General features: G+C 51.1%; 1 protein-coding gene across 7 annotated transcripts in view; it reads left to right on the top strand.

Annotated features, from left to right (window-relative positions):
• Nucleotides 1-3,750: 3,750 nt before the first annotated feature.
• Nucleotides 3,751-16,566, top strand: part of TMEM229B (transmembrane protein 229B) — a 37,664-nt gene continuing 24,848 nt past the window's right edge. For 6 of the 7 annotated variants that reach the window (XM_045823760.1, XM_045823761.1, XM_045823764.1 and 3 more), the window contains exon 1: nucleotides 3,837-4,176. The gene's annotated coding sequence lies outside the window, so the exon portion shown is untranslated. The other variant, XM_045823768.1, reaches the window with a different exon arrangement.

Below are 16,566 nucleotides of genomic sequence, written 5' to 3'. Positions count from 1 at the left end.
TTCCCCTTTGTCCAATGCCCACATTTTTTGAAAGACAAGAACTTGCCTACCATTCTAAAAAGCACTCCATCCATAAAGGGGTTGCCCTTGTCCACAACAAGTGAGTTTCTTGATGACTTTCAGGGAAACAGAGATTTCCGTATGCATGTGGGGGAGCACTGACTCCCCGGGGGTTCCCCCTTTTCTCTCTCACCCAGCTTGTTTTCCTGTGAAGCTGGCTCAAATTATTTCAAGCTCAAGATTGACACCAGCGCTTCCTCTGCTCCTACCTCACTTCTCTCTTTCTTTTCTAGCATCCGGGACAGACTGTACACAGTTTTCTCCTGGCCTCCAATTTCCAAGCTCCAGCTCCCTACCAGGTCCTTCCCCATCTGGCTGTGGAACCTGTCCCTCCACTGAAACCACCCCCGTGAGCCACATCTCTCCTGACTTATGGGCAGAGGGCAAGCCCCAGGGAGCCAATCCACACTAACAGATATACAGAAAGCCATCAAGAATATCATGTATAATGGACAAGAACAACCCCTTCATGGATGGTTTGCTTTGTAGAAGGGCAGGGAAGTTCTTGTCTTTCAGAAAACATGACTAAGAGCCTCCCGTGTGTGCAAGGCACCTAGGAGACGAAAGGCATTTGAAGGTCTCTCTTTTTCCCTGTTTGGTGGTTAGGAGAGAAATGTGGAGAGAACTACCACTGGCTGCCTACTGTGGCAGGGACAGACTTTGAACTATGTCTGCATGCCTGGCACTGTGCTCAATACCTTACATGGGTCACCTTATTTATGCTCACAACAGTCATGGGCTTGGGTATTACAGCCGTTTCCATGTTGCAGCTGAGAGAATAGGCTCCGCAAGGTTAAACAGACTGCCATAAGCCTTCTGGCTAGGATGTGGAGTCTGCATCAAATCCACGTTGCTTTGATAAGACAAAGGAGGGGCTGGCATCCTCTGGGGCTTTGCTTGTCCCATGGCCCTCCAACCTGACTCTGTATTCGAGTCATCAAGCCACTACGACCGTGCCTACTGCTCCCAGGGTCCCCTCCTCACACAACACTGCCTGCACATCTCAGCCTTCTTTGGGTGAAAAGCCAGGGAGCCAGTCAGTGCATTTTCAGGTCTGCATCTGCAGCGGACCACTCTGGCCTGTACACACTGGGTCTTGTTTGAAATCTTCTAGGTGCTGCTGGAAAGGACCTTGGATGGGGTGCCAGAAGACCTGAGTTTGAACTGCTTTTTGCCTTTACTAGTAATACAGCCTTGACCAAAACATACAATCTCTCTGAGTCTTGATTTATTCTTTTATAAAATGGGGATAAAATAGCTATCTTACCCAAAGAGAGACGATATGTCAATTGTAAGGCATTATATGTACTTTTGTGAGGAAGAGATGATTCCTAATTTAGGAAGGAGGAAAACCCAGATCATGGCGTTAAGGCCCTGGGGGAGCTGGATAAAGTAGAGATTCGCTGATGCCAAGTCTCGTGCCTTAGTTCCTCCCTCTTCTTTCTTCCTGATTCTGTATCTGGTGCCTTGGCTTGTGTATGCTATGGCTTCTATACTACGGATGAGAATATTTATTATATATGAAATACATATTATATACAAAAGTATTTTCCTAGACCTTGAAGTATATTTTTGGGGCTCTGATTTTAAAATAAATTCAAACATTTTCGTGGGCCCTAAAATATTGCAGGTGCTAGGCACTGCACCTCCTGTGCCTGCCGGGTAAGTCACCCTGAATTCGGGTCTTCTGCCTTTCCAGCCCATAATGCTTTCCTCTATGCAACACTGCCTCCCAGAGTCTGGGAGGGAGCCGGGTTAGCTGCCCGTCACAGACTGAGAACTAGAGCAGGAGCACGGGGTCTCCAAGGCCAGGGGCACAGGGGAGGTTCTTCTTCAGCAGATGAGGTTTGCTCTTAGATTCACTAAAGCCACTTCTTGCCAAGGAGCTCCTCAGAGGTGGCTGTCTCCTGCCTCCTTGACAGTGTTCTAGGGATGGCTCCCCTCCTCACTGCAGCCTTGACCCTTTCTCTTCACTCCTTTCGGAGGAGTCCCAGCAGAAAACACTGTTCTGTTATCAAAAGCCTATGCATTACGTTTCTGAGTCACCGGCACACAGTTATGAAATAGGCAATATTATCTTCACTTTACAGAGTAGGAACTAACTCAGGGAAGCCAAGGGCTCTTGACACTGACACCACATAGCTGTGTACTTCCTATACTGGTTTGAGAAACCCGACATACCTCTTTCTGCCCCCTTGGGCTTTCCTTGTGGAAAGGGACGCAGCCAGCCCAGAACCCGGTGTGTATGGGATGGGCTTGGAACTCCGTGTCCACATTGCTCTAGTTTGGGATGCATCTTTGAACAACCTGGCCAGGGGCAGGGGGTTGGTGGAAGACCCCAGTCCCCACCAGGCAACTGGGGGAAGCCATAGAATGGATGAGGTTCAGACATTAGGAAAGCAGACCAGCTTCTCACTCAGGGTGGGGCAAGACCAGCTGGATGAACCCCAGGTTCCTTTTCTCAGAAGGCTCCGTGCTGCCTCAGACCTCTGAGAACTCTTCGTCACCATGGCATGTGATAAAAACGGGGAGAGCTTAGAGAGAAGCAGTCACCAGCCCTTGCAGTTCAGGCCTAGGCACACATCGGGTTTGTGTGAGAATTCGAAAGGGTGCCTCCTCTGGACGGATTATTTACAAAAGGACACTCCAGGAGGCATGTAAAAATTTTAAATGTCCCTTTCTCCTGGCTGCGGCACCCAGCCCAAGGAATGAGGCTGGGTGTGGTGTTATGGGTTAAACTGCGTTCTGCTTGCTCCCTGCGCAGCCTTTCCGCGGGACCTAGGACCCATCTGAGTGGCCTGTCTGGAGTCAGGGCCCCCTGTCAGGATACCCCACCAACAACATTCCAGAATCTCCAGGCTTTCCAGATGACATCCAATATTTTAGACCTTCCAATATTAGTATCTATATCGGCCTCAGAAAGAATATCTTCTGTTTAATCTTTGCTGTATAAACCAAATTGTGGGCATTGGAGGTTCAGGCCTTGCCTTAGGCAAATTCCTTAACTTCCTTTCCATAGGCCTTAGTTTCTTCATCTTGAAAATGGGGCTACCCTGGCTGGCGTAGCTCAGTGGATTGAGCGCGGGCTGGGAACCAAAGTGTCCCAGGTTCGATTCCCAGCCAGGGTACAATCCTGGGTTGCAGGCCATAACCCCCAGCAACCGCACATTGATGTTTCTCCCTCTCTCTCTCTCTCTCTCTCTCTCTCTCTCTCTCTCTCTCTCTCTCTCTCTCTCTCTCCCCTTCCCTCCCTAAAAATAAATAAATAAAATCTTAAAAAAAAAAAAAGAAAATGGGGCTAATAAAACAAACTTGCAGGGCCGTTTCAACGGACGGACTGCACAGAACACAATGCTGGCACACAGTAGGTCTGCAACTCCATGTGGCCTATGGCCTTTGGTTAGTGGGGGCCTGCAGGATACCCACAGTGGATTTTGTACACGCAGTCCCCTGCAACTCTACAAGCTAGTCCTCTCCTCCTGGCTCCTGCAGACAACTCAAATGCTGGCGGGGTGGCGGGGTGGCGTGGCGGCATGGGCCAAGGGGACCAAGAAGCTTTGCACTGCAGCCACCTGCGCAGCGGCCCGGCTGTGGCGGCGCTTCCTAGTGCCCCGCACGCGGCAGGCTCCCGGCTGCGAGAAGCTGTAGGGTCAGCGGGGTAGCGCACCAGCGGATGACCAGGCGAGCAAGGAGTTAAGCCGCGCCGGAGGCAGGGCGCCTGTCAGACGCGAGCATGTGCAGTTTGCATCGCATCCGTACTATGGGTGAGTGCCGCCGCCGCCGGGGACTCCGTTTGGCCCGGGCAGCTGCGGCTGCAGCCCCCCGGCCCCCGTGCCGCCGTGGCCGGAGCGGACACACAATGTGGGACTAGGCGCGGCGCGGGAGGCCGGGCGGCGTGGGGGAGGCACAGCCGGCAACTCCGCGCCGGGGGAGTCCGAACGCCGGGCGTGGGGGCGGGGAGCAGGCGGCGCAGGAGAGCACCCAGAGTCCCGGCGCGGGAGGAGGAGCGGGAGCGAGCCGGCGAAACGGCGCTCCTGGCCGCACCTGCACCCGGCAGGCGGCCGGCCCAGCCCTGCCCCTGCCCCTGCCACTGCCGGCGGCCCCAGCCCCGCACTGGTAGGTGCCCCCGATGCCCGCAGAGAGGCCCTTACACCACCCAGAGGGGTGGCTGCGCGGGGCGGCCAGCGCCAGTGCAGGGGGTGCGGGCGATGATACGGTGATGGGGAAGATTGAGAGAACGGGCTGGGGGTGCTGCCCCATCCTGCTTCCTCTTTGCTTTCGGTTTCGGAGTGGCGGCCCCAGCTAAAGAGCTAGCCGCAGATTAGAGGGTGCGCCCAGGCTTGGGTTCCCTGAGGGGGATGGGCGCACAGGGGGGCGTGTTGGCAACTTTCCCCTCCTGAAAACAAAGGGCATCGGGGAGATGCTAGGGGAAGGGGCCAGCTGGGGATCTCCGGCAGTGGAAGGTTGACACCCCCTTTCCAACAGGCGGCCAGCGTCGCCCCCCCATCCCAGGCCGCTTCGGGAGAGCAAAGCGGGGGCCAGTCTGGGTAGAAGCTTTGGAGCCAAGGCTTCGCAGTAGAAACCACAGACCGTCCGGAGTTTTAGGCTGAGGACCTTCCATGAGTGGAGGGAACCGTCTTGCCAACATGACCCTGCTGCCTTCTCTCGGGAACGCATGGAAAACCTAGGCGATGGTGGACTGCACACCCTTGGCCCGGCCCACCCCCTGGCTGCCAGCTCTCCAGCTGCCCTCTCTTATTCCCTGTCCTCGGTGGGAGATGCAGGGCTCTGAGATGAGGACCGTTTCATCCCTGTTGCCCGCAAGGGCAGAGAGACGTTGGCCACTTTCCCAGGTGTCTTTCTTCCTTTCTGTGTATGCCCAGTCAGAAACTGACCCCTACCCTTCCTTCTGAGGACTAGGTCTCCCTCTTTCCCCTCTTTTTCCTTGGGTGGGGGCGGGGGGGGATGTTTAGTTGCCCCAGGTACAGAGAGAGCCTAGCAGTGTGGCAGGTTGTTTAGGTGCTGCTGCATGCCCGCCCAGAGGAAAAGAGCAGAAGGGGGCGGGGGTTGGGCTAGTGTAACCTTGGGGGCTCTGCTCATGGATTCTGGTGTGTTCTCACACTTAGTAACAAATGAGCTGTTACTCTGGCCTTCAGACTCTAGTCATCAGGAGGCCTGGGTTCTGTCTTTGCTGTAACCAGGAAGATGGGTAAAGGGGAAGGCTGAATGGCCTGCCCTGGAGGTGGTACAGTGTCTTTCTCTCTAGAAAACAACTGGGCTAGGTTCCAGGTCCCAGGTCTCGACCTCGTGTCTTCAGAAATGAGGTAACTCCAGCTCCAAGCCACTTGCATTGTGACCACTGGCTTCTGTCCTCTGGCGGGACTGCCCATTGCCTTTCTTTTTCTCAGAAAGGACAGCCCTCTGAGAGTGGGTTTCCCCCCCTGGCTATAAGGCAAGCTACATCTGCTTGCTGGGGGAGCCAGAAGGTATAGCGCAGGCGTGGGAGGGGTAGCTGGTTTGCTGAGTGACTCTCCTGCCTGCTCCCGAGAACGAGCTAATGCTACAAGTGATTGGGTGAGGGGTGAGCCTGCAGGACCTCTTGGTCTAGCAAGGCGTGGAGGGGTGGGCTCAGAAGAGTCTTGGCCCTCCTCTGCAAGGCTTTGTCTCTGGCGACAGAGATGGGTAACTGGGGAGACAGTGGGGGCTGGGCCGGTTTATTGGATTGGCCAAAAAAAATCCCTTTAGTTTTTTTTCCCGTGAAATAAAAGACACATTTTACATTTTCACCAATAGCTTTATTGATTTGGATATTTTCAGCATGTCGGCTGTCTCCCACTATTGGCTTCTAGTAGGTAGAGGCCAGGGGTGCTGCTAAACATCTTCCAATGTATAAGACAGCCCCACAGCAAAGAATTATTTGGCCAAATTGTCAATAGTACCAAGAAACTTCACAAACCACTTTTGACACATTCGATCAGTCACAGCACTTCCATACATTGCACAAATCTTTTTTTTTTTGACGTTTCAGTTGTGTTTTTACCTTTCTTGGAATAATAAAGCATAATATGCCAAAAATGCTGCGAATCTTCTTCTATCTTCAATATTAAAATGATTGCACAAAACTTCACCAATTTTGATGCTTTTTTAAAAAACACATGCTGACATGACAACTGTCACAATACAATCTAACAAAATTATTTCAAAGTAAGTTAAAAACAACGAAGTGCTACTAGAGCCATCGTACGGAAAAAACTAAACGAACTTTTTGGCCACCCCAATATTTATCTGGTCCCTGTAGGGAAATGACAAGCTGATTAATGTTGACTTCGGTCCCTTAAATGTGCAGGAGTGAGGGATGTTTCAGGACCCCTAAGGGGCAGGAGGAGAAAAAGAAGTCCCCTGAGCTATCAGCCTGTGGTTCTGGAACTTGTGGCTGGAGTCCGACACAGACTCTAGACCAGAGGCACCGCCAATCCCATTTCTAGGGCCCTGTCCCCTCTCAATGGCAGGGTGGGCATTGCTCAGCCCCCATTGGGTTTCCCAAGCTATTGATTCAGAGCTGAGGACACCGATGTGGAGTCCCAACCTCTCCACCCCCAATGGTGAGCGGAGGGGATTTTTCATGGATTGCTCCTCGTGCGTACTGACTGTGACATGGGAAAACTCTGCTCCCTCGGATTCCCTCTGTTAAAGGATGAGGCATGACATTTTCCATTTCTTCCGTGCATGGGACCTCAGGCCCTTGAATGAAAGACGTTAAATGAGTTAGGGAGCCTTACACTGTGTTTGTTTTACTTGAATCTGATTTACATATTGCTTCTGAAGGGCAAGGTGTCGTTTTTTTTTGTTTTTTTTGTTTTTTTTGTTTTTTTGTTTTTTGTTTTTAGCAGGAAAGGACTGAGTTACAGCCTTGCGATAGGGAAAACTCAGTGTCGACTGTAAAAGTATAGTTTTTCATCAGAAAGGCCCTTGCTGTAGCGCATGGGCAGCAGGTGATTTTGTGTCTGCCTTTGCTCTCAGATGTCTCAGAGTGCTGTCCCCCTAGGATTCTTCCAGGCAGACGGTGTCCAGCCTGCACGCCAGGGACAGTCACCCTCCAAGCTCTGACTGGGAAGGGCCGCCGGTGACATTGGTGTTACAAGCTGAGGTCTGGGTGAGGGCCGTAAAGCGAGGCTGCTCGGTCTTATCAGCACCCGTGTAAGGTCTGGCTGTCCTTGAGGGAAGGGAAATCTAACCCTCTGACCGCCTGGCTGTTTTCAAATTTGTATCTTTACTTTTCTCCTCCCTCTTCCCCTCACCCCCCATTTTGCGACGAGGCGGTTTGGGTTTTATTTATTTATTATTATTTTTTTAATTTTTGCGGGAACATTCCTTTTAAGATGTGGATGATTTCCTACTTGGCGAACTCTCAGCTCCCTTTGTGGCAGCACCTGGCCAGGGAGAATGTGTTGGAAGGGATTCTGATGTTCGGAACAGGAAGAAATGTAGCCTTTCTGGTCAGGTCTTTTGCTTTCTCCGCCTCCGCCTCTCAGACATCAGAAGCTTTGCATCTGAGAAGTGAAGGGTATGCTGATTTCCGGGGAAGGGCTCGGAGGTGGCACTCTGGGTTGTGAGTCCCCTTGAGGGAAAGGGAGTCGGTCTGAGACCTCGCTGGCTGTGGTTTGAATGAATGTCTATGTTGGGAAGTTTTCCTCTCCTGGGGTTTAAGAATATCTGGACTCAGTGGGGCAGGGGAGAGCATCAGGGGGAAATCGGGACAACTGTAACAGAACAACAGCGACAAAGAATATTTAGACTCCAGAACTGGAAGAGATCCAGGGGTGGCACTGTTGTCATTATGACTCAAAGAGGCGCCGATAGAATGGAGGCACCTGTGTGCTTGGTTTCAGCTATACGTTTGCCTGAGACTCTGAGCTGCGGGCTGCTCCGTGCTGCAGCAACTCAAGGAAAGGTGTGGTTTTCACCCCTGCCGCTCACATCCATAGATAGAACTGAGGCCGAACAAGTGATCTATCACATTTCCAGATAGAAAGCAGGCCTCACTCCCTTCCCTGTGCGCACTTCATCCTGCAGCTGTGGGATCCGCTCTCCTCCACCCCAAGGCTGTCCTCAAGGCTCATTTTCATATCAGTTCTCCCTGCATAGACTTAGTGGGGTTGAGGCCACCGAGTGACACCAGCCCGCTGCTCCCGTGAAGGACGGTTCGGAAAGGCCACTTTCCACACTCCACTGACATTGGTGCTTCCATCTTTGGGGTCGGTTACAGTCCAGTGAGTAACCAAAGTCGTTGCCAAGTTCAGTTTCAGAACATCAAGCTCCCCATTATCCTTTACTCTGCTGGCTCCCCAACAGGGAGTTTGATATCTCTCCAGGGCTCTTCGCTCCCAGTGAGCCTGGTATTGTAGCAGGGGCAGCATTGAAATTAGGGTGCGCAGTCTACACGGGCAGGACTTGGGTCCTCAGATTGTTCCTTCTTGCTGCTCCATCCTGCAGAAGCATGGCAGTTAAAAGAGAGAAAGAGAGAGACCTGCACGGTCAAATTCTAACTTAATATAGGAAGATCTAATACATCAGGTGCCTGATCAGAAAGCACACTTTCTGCCATTCCTTTCCATGCCAGAAACCCCGCAGGCAGATGCATGGGCCATTTCTCACTGCTTCTGTGGGTGGACTTGAGTACCAGTGCCTCATAGCTGATTCATTCATTCATTCATTCATTGTTTCCTTTCAGTTTTTAAGAGATGTCCTGTCACGTGAGTTCCTGGAATGGTTCATTTCTGTCAGAAGGGTCACTCATCCCGAGTCCGCGCAAGGCCTTGACACCAGCCCCGAGGAGCTAGGGATGCCTGCCAAAGAAGAGAGGGCCATGAAGGAGAGGATTCTTTTCTGGGCTTCTGAGGGGTGATTCATGCTTCAAGATAAAACGTGCTTCCTGAGGCTCCATGGTTTCCTGGCTTGCGCCCCCAGCGGAGGGGCAGGCCCTGGTGCAGCGGGAAGCCCACCTTGCGGACGGTCACTGCCCTTCTGTGGAGCAGTGGTGGGGCCCTCTGTTTAGCCCACTGCCGACCCCGACTTCTTTTTCCTTGCTGTCCTTAGCCAAACCCTGTTTCCGTCTCTAGTCCCGAGGATCCCCCTCCCTCATATCCCTAATCAGAAGTGCCTTTCCAGCGCTAGGAATAAGGCAGCCAGGGCATTGGTCTTCCTTTCATTTACCTTCTTCAGTATGGACAAGAAATATCATCACCACGGGGTAACTCAAGCAAGCAGCAGCTCCAGATTGTTGTTTTTTAATTGTGTTTCTGCCTGCCATGAAGAAGGAGATGACCTTCCTTCTGGGATCCGTGGAAGCCTTAACGCTTTCATACAGCCTACACGGTTTCTAGCACATGGTGAGGGCTTATTAAATCATCAGCTGTGGTACTTGGATGTGATCTGATACCCAGATTTCTAGGTCATTGGGCAAGGATGTTGTTTGTGTGGGAGCTGATGATTGGCAAAGGCCTCTGGAATCAGGAAGTCTGCGATCCCTTCCTGACTCACTGTGTGACCTTTGACAAACCGTTTTGGCCCTTGGAGACTTAATTCCACTCGTGGAGCTGCTGCCGGCTTTAGCGCTCATAGCAATAATAACAGTAGCAGCCACCATTTATTGAATGCTTACTGTATACCCGCCACTGGGCTAAGCTCTTGATACATGTTCTTCTTCTCTCATAACAATGAGATGGCTCCGTATTTATCCCCGTTGTACAGCTGGAAAAACTGAGCCTCTGGAAGTTAAAAGGGTTGCACACGTCATGCAGCTCGCAGAGGTACAAACTGGGATTTGATCTGAGGTCCGTCCGATTCCGTTGTATTCTGTGGATTGCATGTTGGGCAGAAGGTAAAAGTGGAGGTATTGTTAGTTCGGCTACAAGAAGGAGACTTGGTGTGGATTAAACGCAGCCAGTTAAAAGGAGCCAGAAGTCCAGGTTCTTATTTGAGGAACATCCCGGTGAATGTTCAGGAAGAAGAGAGAGGTCAGTGTCCTACACTGGGGAAGTAGACCAGATGGCCTGGGAGTTACTGTAAGGAGGACACACTTTCTGTTTGGCACAGGATGTATCTCATAAACCCCATTTCATTCTGGTGCTGACTTTTCCCCTCTTGCTTAACAGACTCGCTGGGTGGCATTTTTCTTTCTGTTACCTTGCTGTCACTAGTCATAGCAGCTTATCTTTGACTCCCAGTCCTCACCCTGCAACCTCGTTTTTGGGCCTCTCGCTGCCCATTATTACAGCTCGGCTGTGGAGACTGGATCGTGGCCCTGGGCCCCAGGCATACCCTGCAAAGTACAGCAGACGGCCCCATTCTCCTGAGAGAGGGTTTGTGGCCACTGATGACTCCCTTCAGAGGTGACCAGCTAGTTTCATTGCGATGGTTCTCATCTCTTTCATGCTTGTTTGTTTCAGGCGAGTTAACTCTGAGGCTCTTCTACCACTTCGAGGTAATTGTGGGAGAAGAATGAAGCCTTAGGTGGTGGCCTGGAGGAGCTGACCCCCTGGAGCATTAGCACGATGGTGCCTAATAGAGCACTGTGCTAGGGGTCAGGAGACTCAGGCCCTTGCCTCAGCTCAGTGCCTCTGGGCATGTCCCATGAGTCCTTTAGTTTCCTTATCTGTAAAACAAGAATGTTAGAAGAGATATTCTCTAACAACTCTTCCAGCGAAAATACTGGGTGATCCAGTAGAATCTGGTTAATTTGGTCCCATCTCCAGGAATAACTCAGCTGGCCTACAGTAGTAGGAAGACAGAGCTAGGGAGGCAGAGAGGGGGTTGAAGGAGAAACCCCAGAAGAAAGAAGCCAAATTGGAAGCTAAGGGACAAAGTCAGAGCTGGAGTAGGTACTTGTTTGTGAAGGGGACACCAGGCCAGGAAATTCTTCCTGTGACTGTGTAAACAGGGCAGCTGAGAGGTGTATACTCTGCATTTCTTAACCCTTGGGGAGCACCCTTTGTATCTTGTCTTAAAACTTAAACTTCACAACCCCCTCCCCCAGCCATGCTCCAACTGCCTCCAGGTGAAAGCAGCAGAGAGGTTGTACACTGGTGAATGCTTCACGTTCTGCACTTGGATTTGGCAGACTCTGGGGACTGGTGTGGCCCAGGATCCGCCCAGGGCTCCAGGACTTGGGGACGTTGACCGATGCTTTCCAAGTGACATGGTGTCATGAGGGCATGCCTCTTCCCTGCTGCCTTTGCTCAGCCTGGAAGAGCAAGAGCACATCATAAACTCAGTTGAGAAACTCCAGGAGTCACAGCTTTTCTGTACACAGAATGGAGCCATCTGGATTTCCCTTTGAACAAAGCTATTTGTCCGGGGACTCATGGGTTCTGCTGTCCATTGATACACTTTCTATTTTCATTTCATCATATTCGAAGTTGAGGAGTAAATGAGTTCCCACTGAACCCAGCAAAAACTAATTTTTTTTTGGCCCCTGCCTGCCTTGCTTTTCCCCTTAGTTCCTTATTGCTTTGTACCATTTATTCCTAATGTGGTTACTATACCAGTGGGAATAGGAGAGATGATTTCAGTTGGTACAGGGACAAACATTCCATTTTAATAACTATGTTTCTAATTAGTATAAAGAAACATGACTCATTGGGATGTGCTCATAAAGTGACTTAATTTTGTCTCCTACTGTCCTTTTATGTTTCTCGGTGAGATTAGTTCTTTCCCTGCCCTGGGATGAAAACTCAATCAGTCCCCATCCTTTTTTCTGGTCATTCTTAGGCAGTGGAAGGTCCTGTGGTCACTTTAAATTCAATATTTAATATGTCCAGTCCTTTGTCAGTGAGCGGGGCATGGGGACAGGAAAGGGTTCCCTTGGCCAGCTTCCAGCTCCCTGGGCCTGGCAGGTATTTAACGCCAGTTCTTCTCTTGCAGCCGTGTTCGCGTTTCTCAGAGGCCTCCCAGCTCTCGCAATTGCTGGGGTCGTTCACTTCCATTTGTCTTGAAAAGAGCAAATAATCCTCCATGCTAAATCATTGCTCTTTCCTGAGTTTCTAAAATCCAGTGATTCATTTCCAGCCCAGGTTGGCCAAGGTCCTTCAGTCTGTCTGAGGGGCCCTTTTGGACAAGGGGGCCTCTCTTGCATGTGGCCCACATTAGCCCAAGGAAACAATCACACATCATTTGGCACAGCGACCTCCCAGCGCAGCCGTCTCCCTTGGCCCCTCCGACAGCAGATGGCCAGCCAGCCTGTGTCTCATGCCTGGGGTGTCTCAGGTGGCGGCCAGATGCCAGTCTACCCTGTCTGCCCAGTCGCAGGGTCACACATCAAATTTCCTGAGTGGTCCTGCGGAAGGCCCTCTTACCAGCTCGGCAACAGCAGACCTATTGTACTAGGTGCCTTAGTTAATACTCTGTTTTCCTCACCTGAGGCTGTTTATTGATTTTAGAGAGAGAGGAAGGGAGAAAGAGAGAGAAACATCTATTGGTTGCCTCCTGTAGATGCCCCTTCTGGGAATCGAACTGAACTTGCAACCTAGGTATGTGCCCTGACTGGGGATCAAACCTGCAAACTTTTGGTGGCGGGGGTGTCCAACCCACAGCCCACAGGCCACATGCAGCCCAGGATGGCTATGAATATGGCCCAACACAAAATTGCAAATTTATGTAAAACATTATGAGATTTTGTTTTGTTTTGCTTTCCTTAGTGTTTGTGTAGTGAATGTGTGGCCCAAGACAACTCCTCTTCTTCCAGTGTGGCCCAGAGACGCCAGAAGGTTGGGCATTCCTGGTTATAGGATGGCTCTCTGACCGACCGATCCACCCAGCCAGGGCTCCGAAGTTCTTTTTAAAGTCCCGCCTCTGCCGCCAAGGTGTGTTTGACCAAAACCACCTCAGCTGGGGTCTTTCGTGCCTCTCTCGTAATTTCATCGCTGCTGGCAATGATTGTGCAAGCAGCAGACAAGGGGCAGTGCAGGGCAGTTAGCTAACCCCGATTCCAATCTCTTCCTGCTGTTAACTGCCTGATTTCGTCACTTCTAAGTGTAGCCGTGGGTTAGCTCCCTTCAGTTGTCAATGTCCTATGATTTATGTTTACCTCCTTGTCCCTCCTACCTCCTCAGCTCCCAAGGGCTGGAACTGGGTCTTGTATGTCTTAGCACCTCCCAGGACTGTGTACAAGGGTTTATGCATAGAAGGTGTTTAATAATTCCTGTGGGCCACTGGTGGGAAATGCTGCTGCCCTGAGTCTGCCCTGGCCTTGACCAGCTTTTAAAAATCTCCTCCTGGAGGCTCACTGGTGAGGACTTTGCAGAGGTCTTTTCTCCATAAGTTTATCACAAAAAATGTTGGGTCCAATCTGCTGCCTTTTTTCTGTAAGAAAGCTAGTGCAGTGCTGTTAAGACTCACAGTCCTCTATCTGTAGTTTCAAAACCTGAGACGTGGTAAGACTGAAAGCTTTTCTGTAACTCGTGGGATGGCAAAACCTGACCTAACGTGAGGCCCCTGGTCGTCTGTTCTGCGGAGTGTGACCGCGTAGAGGTGGCTGCAGGAGTGTCCTTGTGTTGGGCGGGACTCAGCGCTGCCCCGGGCCCTGCTGTGGAACTGAGTAGTCTCTGGGATGTGCTCTACGTTACCTTCTTAAAATTGTTTTCAAAAAGATTCATTTATTTATTTCTAGAGAGAAGGGAAGGGAGGGAGAAAGAGAGGGACCGAAACAGCAACGTGTGGTTGTCTCTCTCATGCCCCCAACTGGGCACCTGGCCTGCAACCCAGGCATGTGCCTTGACTGGGAATGGAACCCATGACCCTTTGGTCTGTAGGCTGGCACTCGATCCACTGAGCCACACCAGGCAGGGCTTAAACATTTTTTTCAATCCTGAATTCCAAGTGTCTGGGATAAGGGGTCGTGGTGCTGTGTGGTGTTTCTCCACAGAGGTGTTATTGGCACCAGCTGGGGGGTGGGGGGGCCAGGGCTTTGTTATGTGAGACCCTTCCCACGTCCCAGAACCCCACCTGACCCTGTCTCATTGGCCTGGCCCTAATCCTGGCCCTGGTTCTAGTATAACTACAGGCTGCGCCTTAGTTTACTGATCTGATTCTGTAAACATTGCATTACATATCATGTATCTTGATTACTAAGATCTTTTTTGGGCACACTTTACATTTAAATTTTGTGCCTGAAGCGAATGTCTGCGTTGCCTCGCCCTAGTCTGTCCTGGCCCTGCGGGACTCCTAAACCTGGAAGGCTTTCCCTCTCCCCAGGGCCCTGTCTCTGAGATGAACCGGTGTGCCCTCGGGGCTCGAAGTCCCTGCAGCTTGGGTGGGGGCCCTGCTGGCCCCTTAGCTGAGTCATCTCCCCAGAGGGACTTGTAAACTGGCTCCCGGATGCACTTCCTACCTGTGGGGGGTCCTGCTTCCTCTCCTCACTTCTGGGAAGTGATGCAGCTATGCATTTGAGAGTCTGTCTGCTTGTTAAATTCCCACAGCTGCTTTGATCTGATGTTTAAAAATTTTTTTAAAGGCACAAATGCACCTGGGGAAATATGAAAACAACAGGAAAATGTACAACGTTGGAATCTAAACTCTTCTATTGTGTTTTATTCATTTTTTAATGAGAAAATTGAGAGGAGAGGAGAGGAGTGGCGAGTGTTAGTGGAAGCGGACATCCCATTAGCACTGCCAGCCAGCAGGCGGCCCCTCCCTTTCTCCCCAGGCCCCCTGCCTCCTCAGGTTGGGGGAGACACCTGAGTGAGTTAGCTGTCCTCTCTCAATTGAAGGACATAGTCTTTTTTCCCTGGGTCCCTGATTGGCAGTGATGGGCACGCCCATGGGAATTTATGCCTCATTCCCTCCCGCCCCCCATTAAATAACCAGCCCCTCTCAGAGTCTGATCCCTGAGTATTTCTGGCCTGCCTTTTTAACCTATGGGAGGTCCTCTGAGATCATTTCTCTATCCCTCTGCCTGTCCACTGTTCCTCACGAGATAGCATTTTCCATAAATACATTTCCCTAAGCATCCTCTTACAAACTGTTTACTCATCTTCTCATCCATTAAGAAGATATTCCCCAGACCAAGCCTGGCACCTACTGCTTTGACTTCTTCTAAACTCATCTTCGCCTCTGGACGCTGAAACATTTATCATTTCCCTGACCCACGCAGATTGACTTGTGGTGTTTTACCTCTAGTCATTAAACGCTAGAAAATGCTGAGGTAGGGGATAATTTAAATTAATCATAGAAATGAAATTCCCCAAAGGTGCCTGCATGAATAGTCTTCTGAAGCCCCACAGATGTACCATATTGCCAGGGTACCCATCACCCACGAGCTTCACGTACGTAATCTGTAAATGACCATGAGTGTATTCTGTGGCATCAGTCACGTGAAGCCACCCCGATTCTGCTCGCTCCTGCATTTTCCTCAGCGCCGCAGTTTCTCTTGCCTCTAGGTGCACGTGATGCAGAAGGGTGCCCCCCACTGTTATTTAGCAAATATTTGTAATGCCTCCTAATTACCCTGAACAGAATTTCTAGATAATATGATCTACCTACTTACATAAGTTTAAAAACATCAGTGAGACACCTTAACTGTAACAGAAGAGAGAAATAGAGAACGAGTTAGTTAGGACACAGTATCACGTTTGCTTGAACATGGCTGCACGGAAGACGGAAGGGAGAAGGCAGGTGCCCGAACCTGTACATAGAGTCACTGAGGATGCAGCAGCCGCAACATGCCCACAATCCAGGTGCGCTGTGTGGGTGACTCCAGTGCCAACAGAGATACCGCTGAGCTCGACCTGGTTGTCCGACACAGTGAACCACTCTCAGTAAAGTTCCAAAGAACATAAAGTACAGGATCCCCTCCCTTTGTACTCTAAGGCAGCGGTCCCCAACCTTTTGGGTGCCAGCGCCTGGTTTCATGGAAGACGGCTTTTCCATGGACTGGGAGTCCGGGGGTGGGGGAGGAATGGCTTCGGGATGATGCCAGCTCACCTCCTGCTGTGCGGCCCGGTTCCTAACAGACCTGGACCCATACCAGTCTGCAGTCCGGAGGTTGGGGACCTCTGCTCTGATGGCATTCCTGGACAATTCAGTCCATGTTAAAACTAGACAAAAAAAAAAACCCTGTGTTTACTTGAAAAAGAGAGTTTGATTTTAGAAGCAGATGATTACAAACAGGCTTTTTGCCTCTGAATGTCCAGCGGGCCGTTCCGAAGTCACGTGAGACAGTTGTGTGTGGCTGCTGTGGGGGTTCGGGGCGCCGACAGCACCCGTAGCACCCCCTTCCCCCGAGGGGCTGACACAGGGGCCAGCCCGTCCCAGCGGTGGCCCCATGGAGGACCCCTGGTCTGGAAGAAGGACCAGAACTAGGAACTGGGAGGCCTGTGCCTGAATATTTGTGTGACCTTAACTCCTCAGGTCAGCATCCTCTTTTTGTAAAGGGATTTAATGACACGTGTCCTGCTGGCCTTCAGGACTGTGGCTCCTTGTGCTCCCTCCATGACCTCAGGACAGCCGGAG

This window comes from Phyllostomus hastatus, unplaced genomic scaffold (genome assembly GCF_019186645.2).
Source record: "Phyllostomus hastatus isolate PE091 unplaced genomic scaffold, TTU_PhHast_1.1 phas_scaffold_501, whole genome shotgun sequence".
NCBI classification, from domain to species: domain Eukaryota; kingdom Metazoa; phylum Chordata; class Mammalia; order Chiroptera; family Phyllostomidae; genus Phyllostomus; species Phyllostomus hastatus.
Note: the sequence above shows the minus strand (reverse complement) of the source record. Positions and strands in the feature narration are given on the sequence as shown.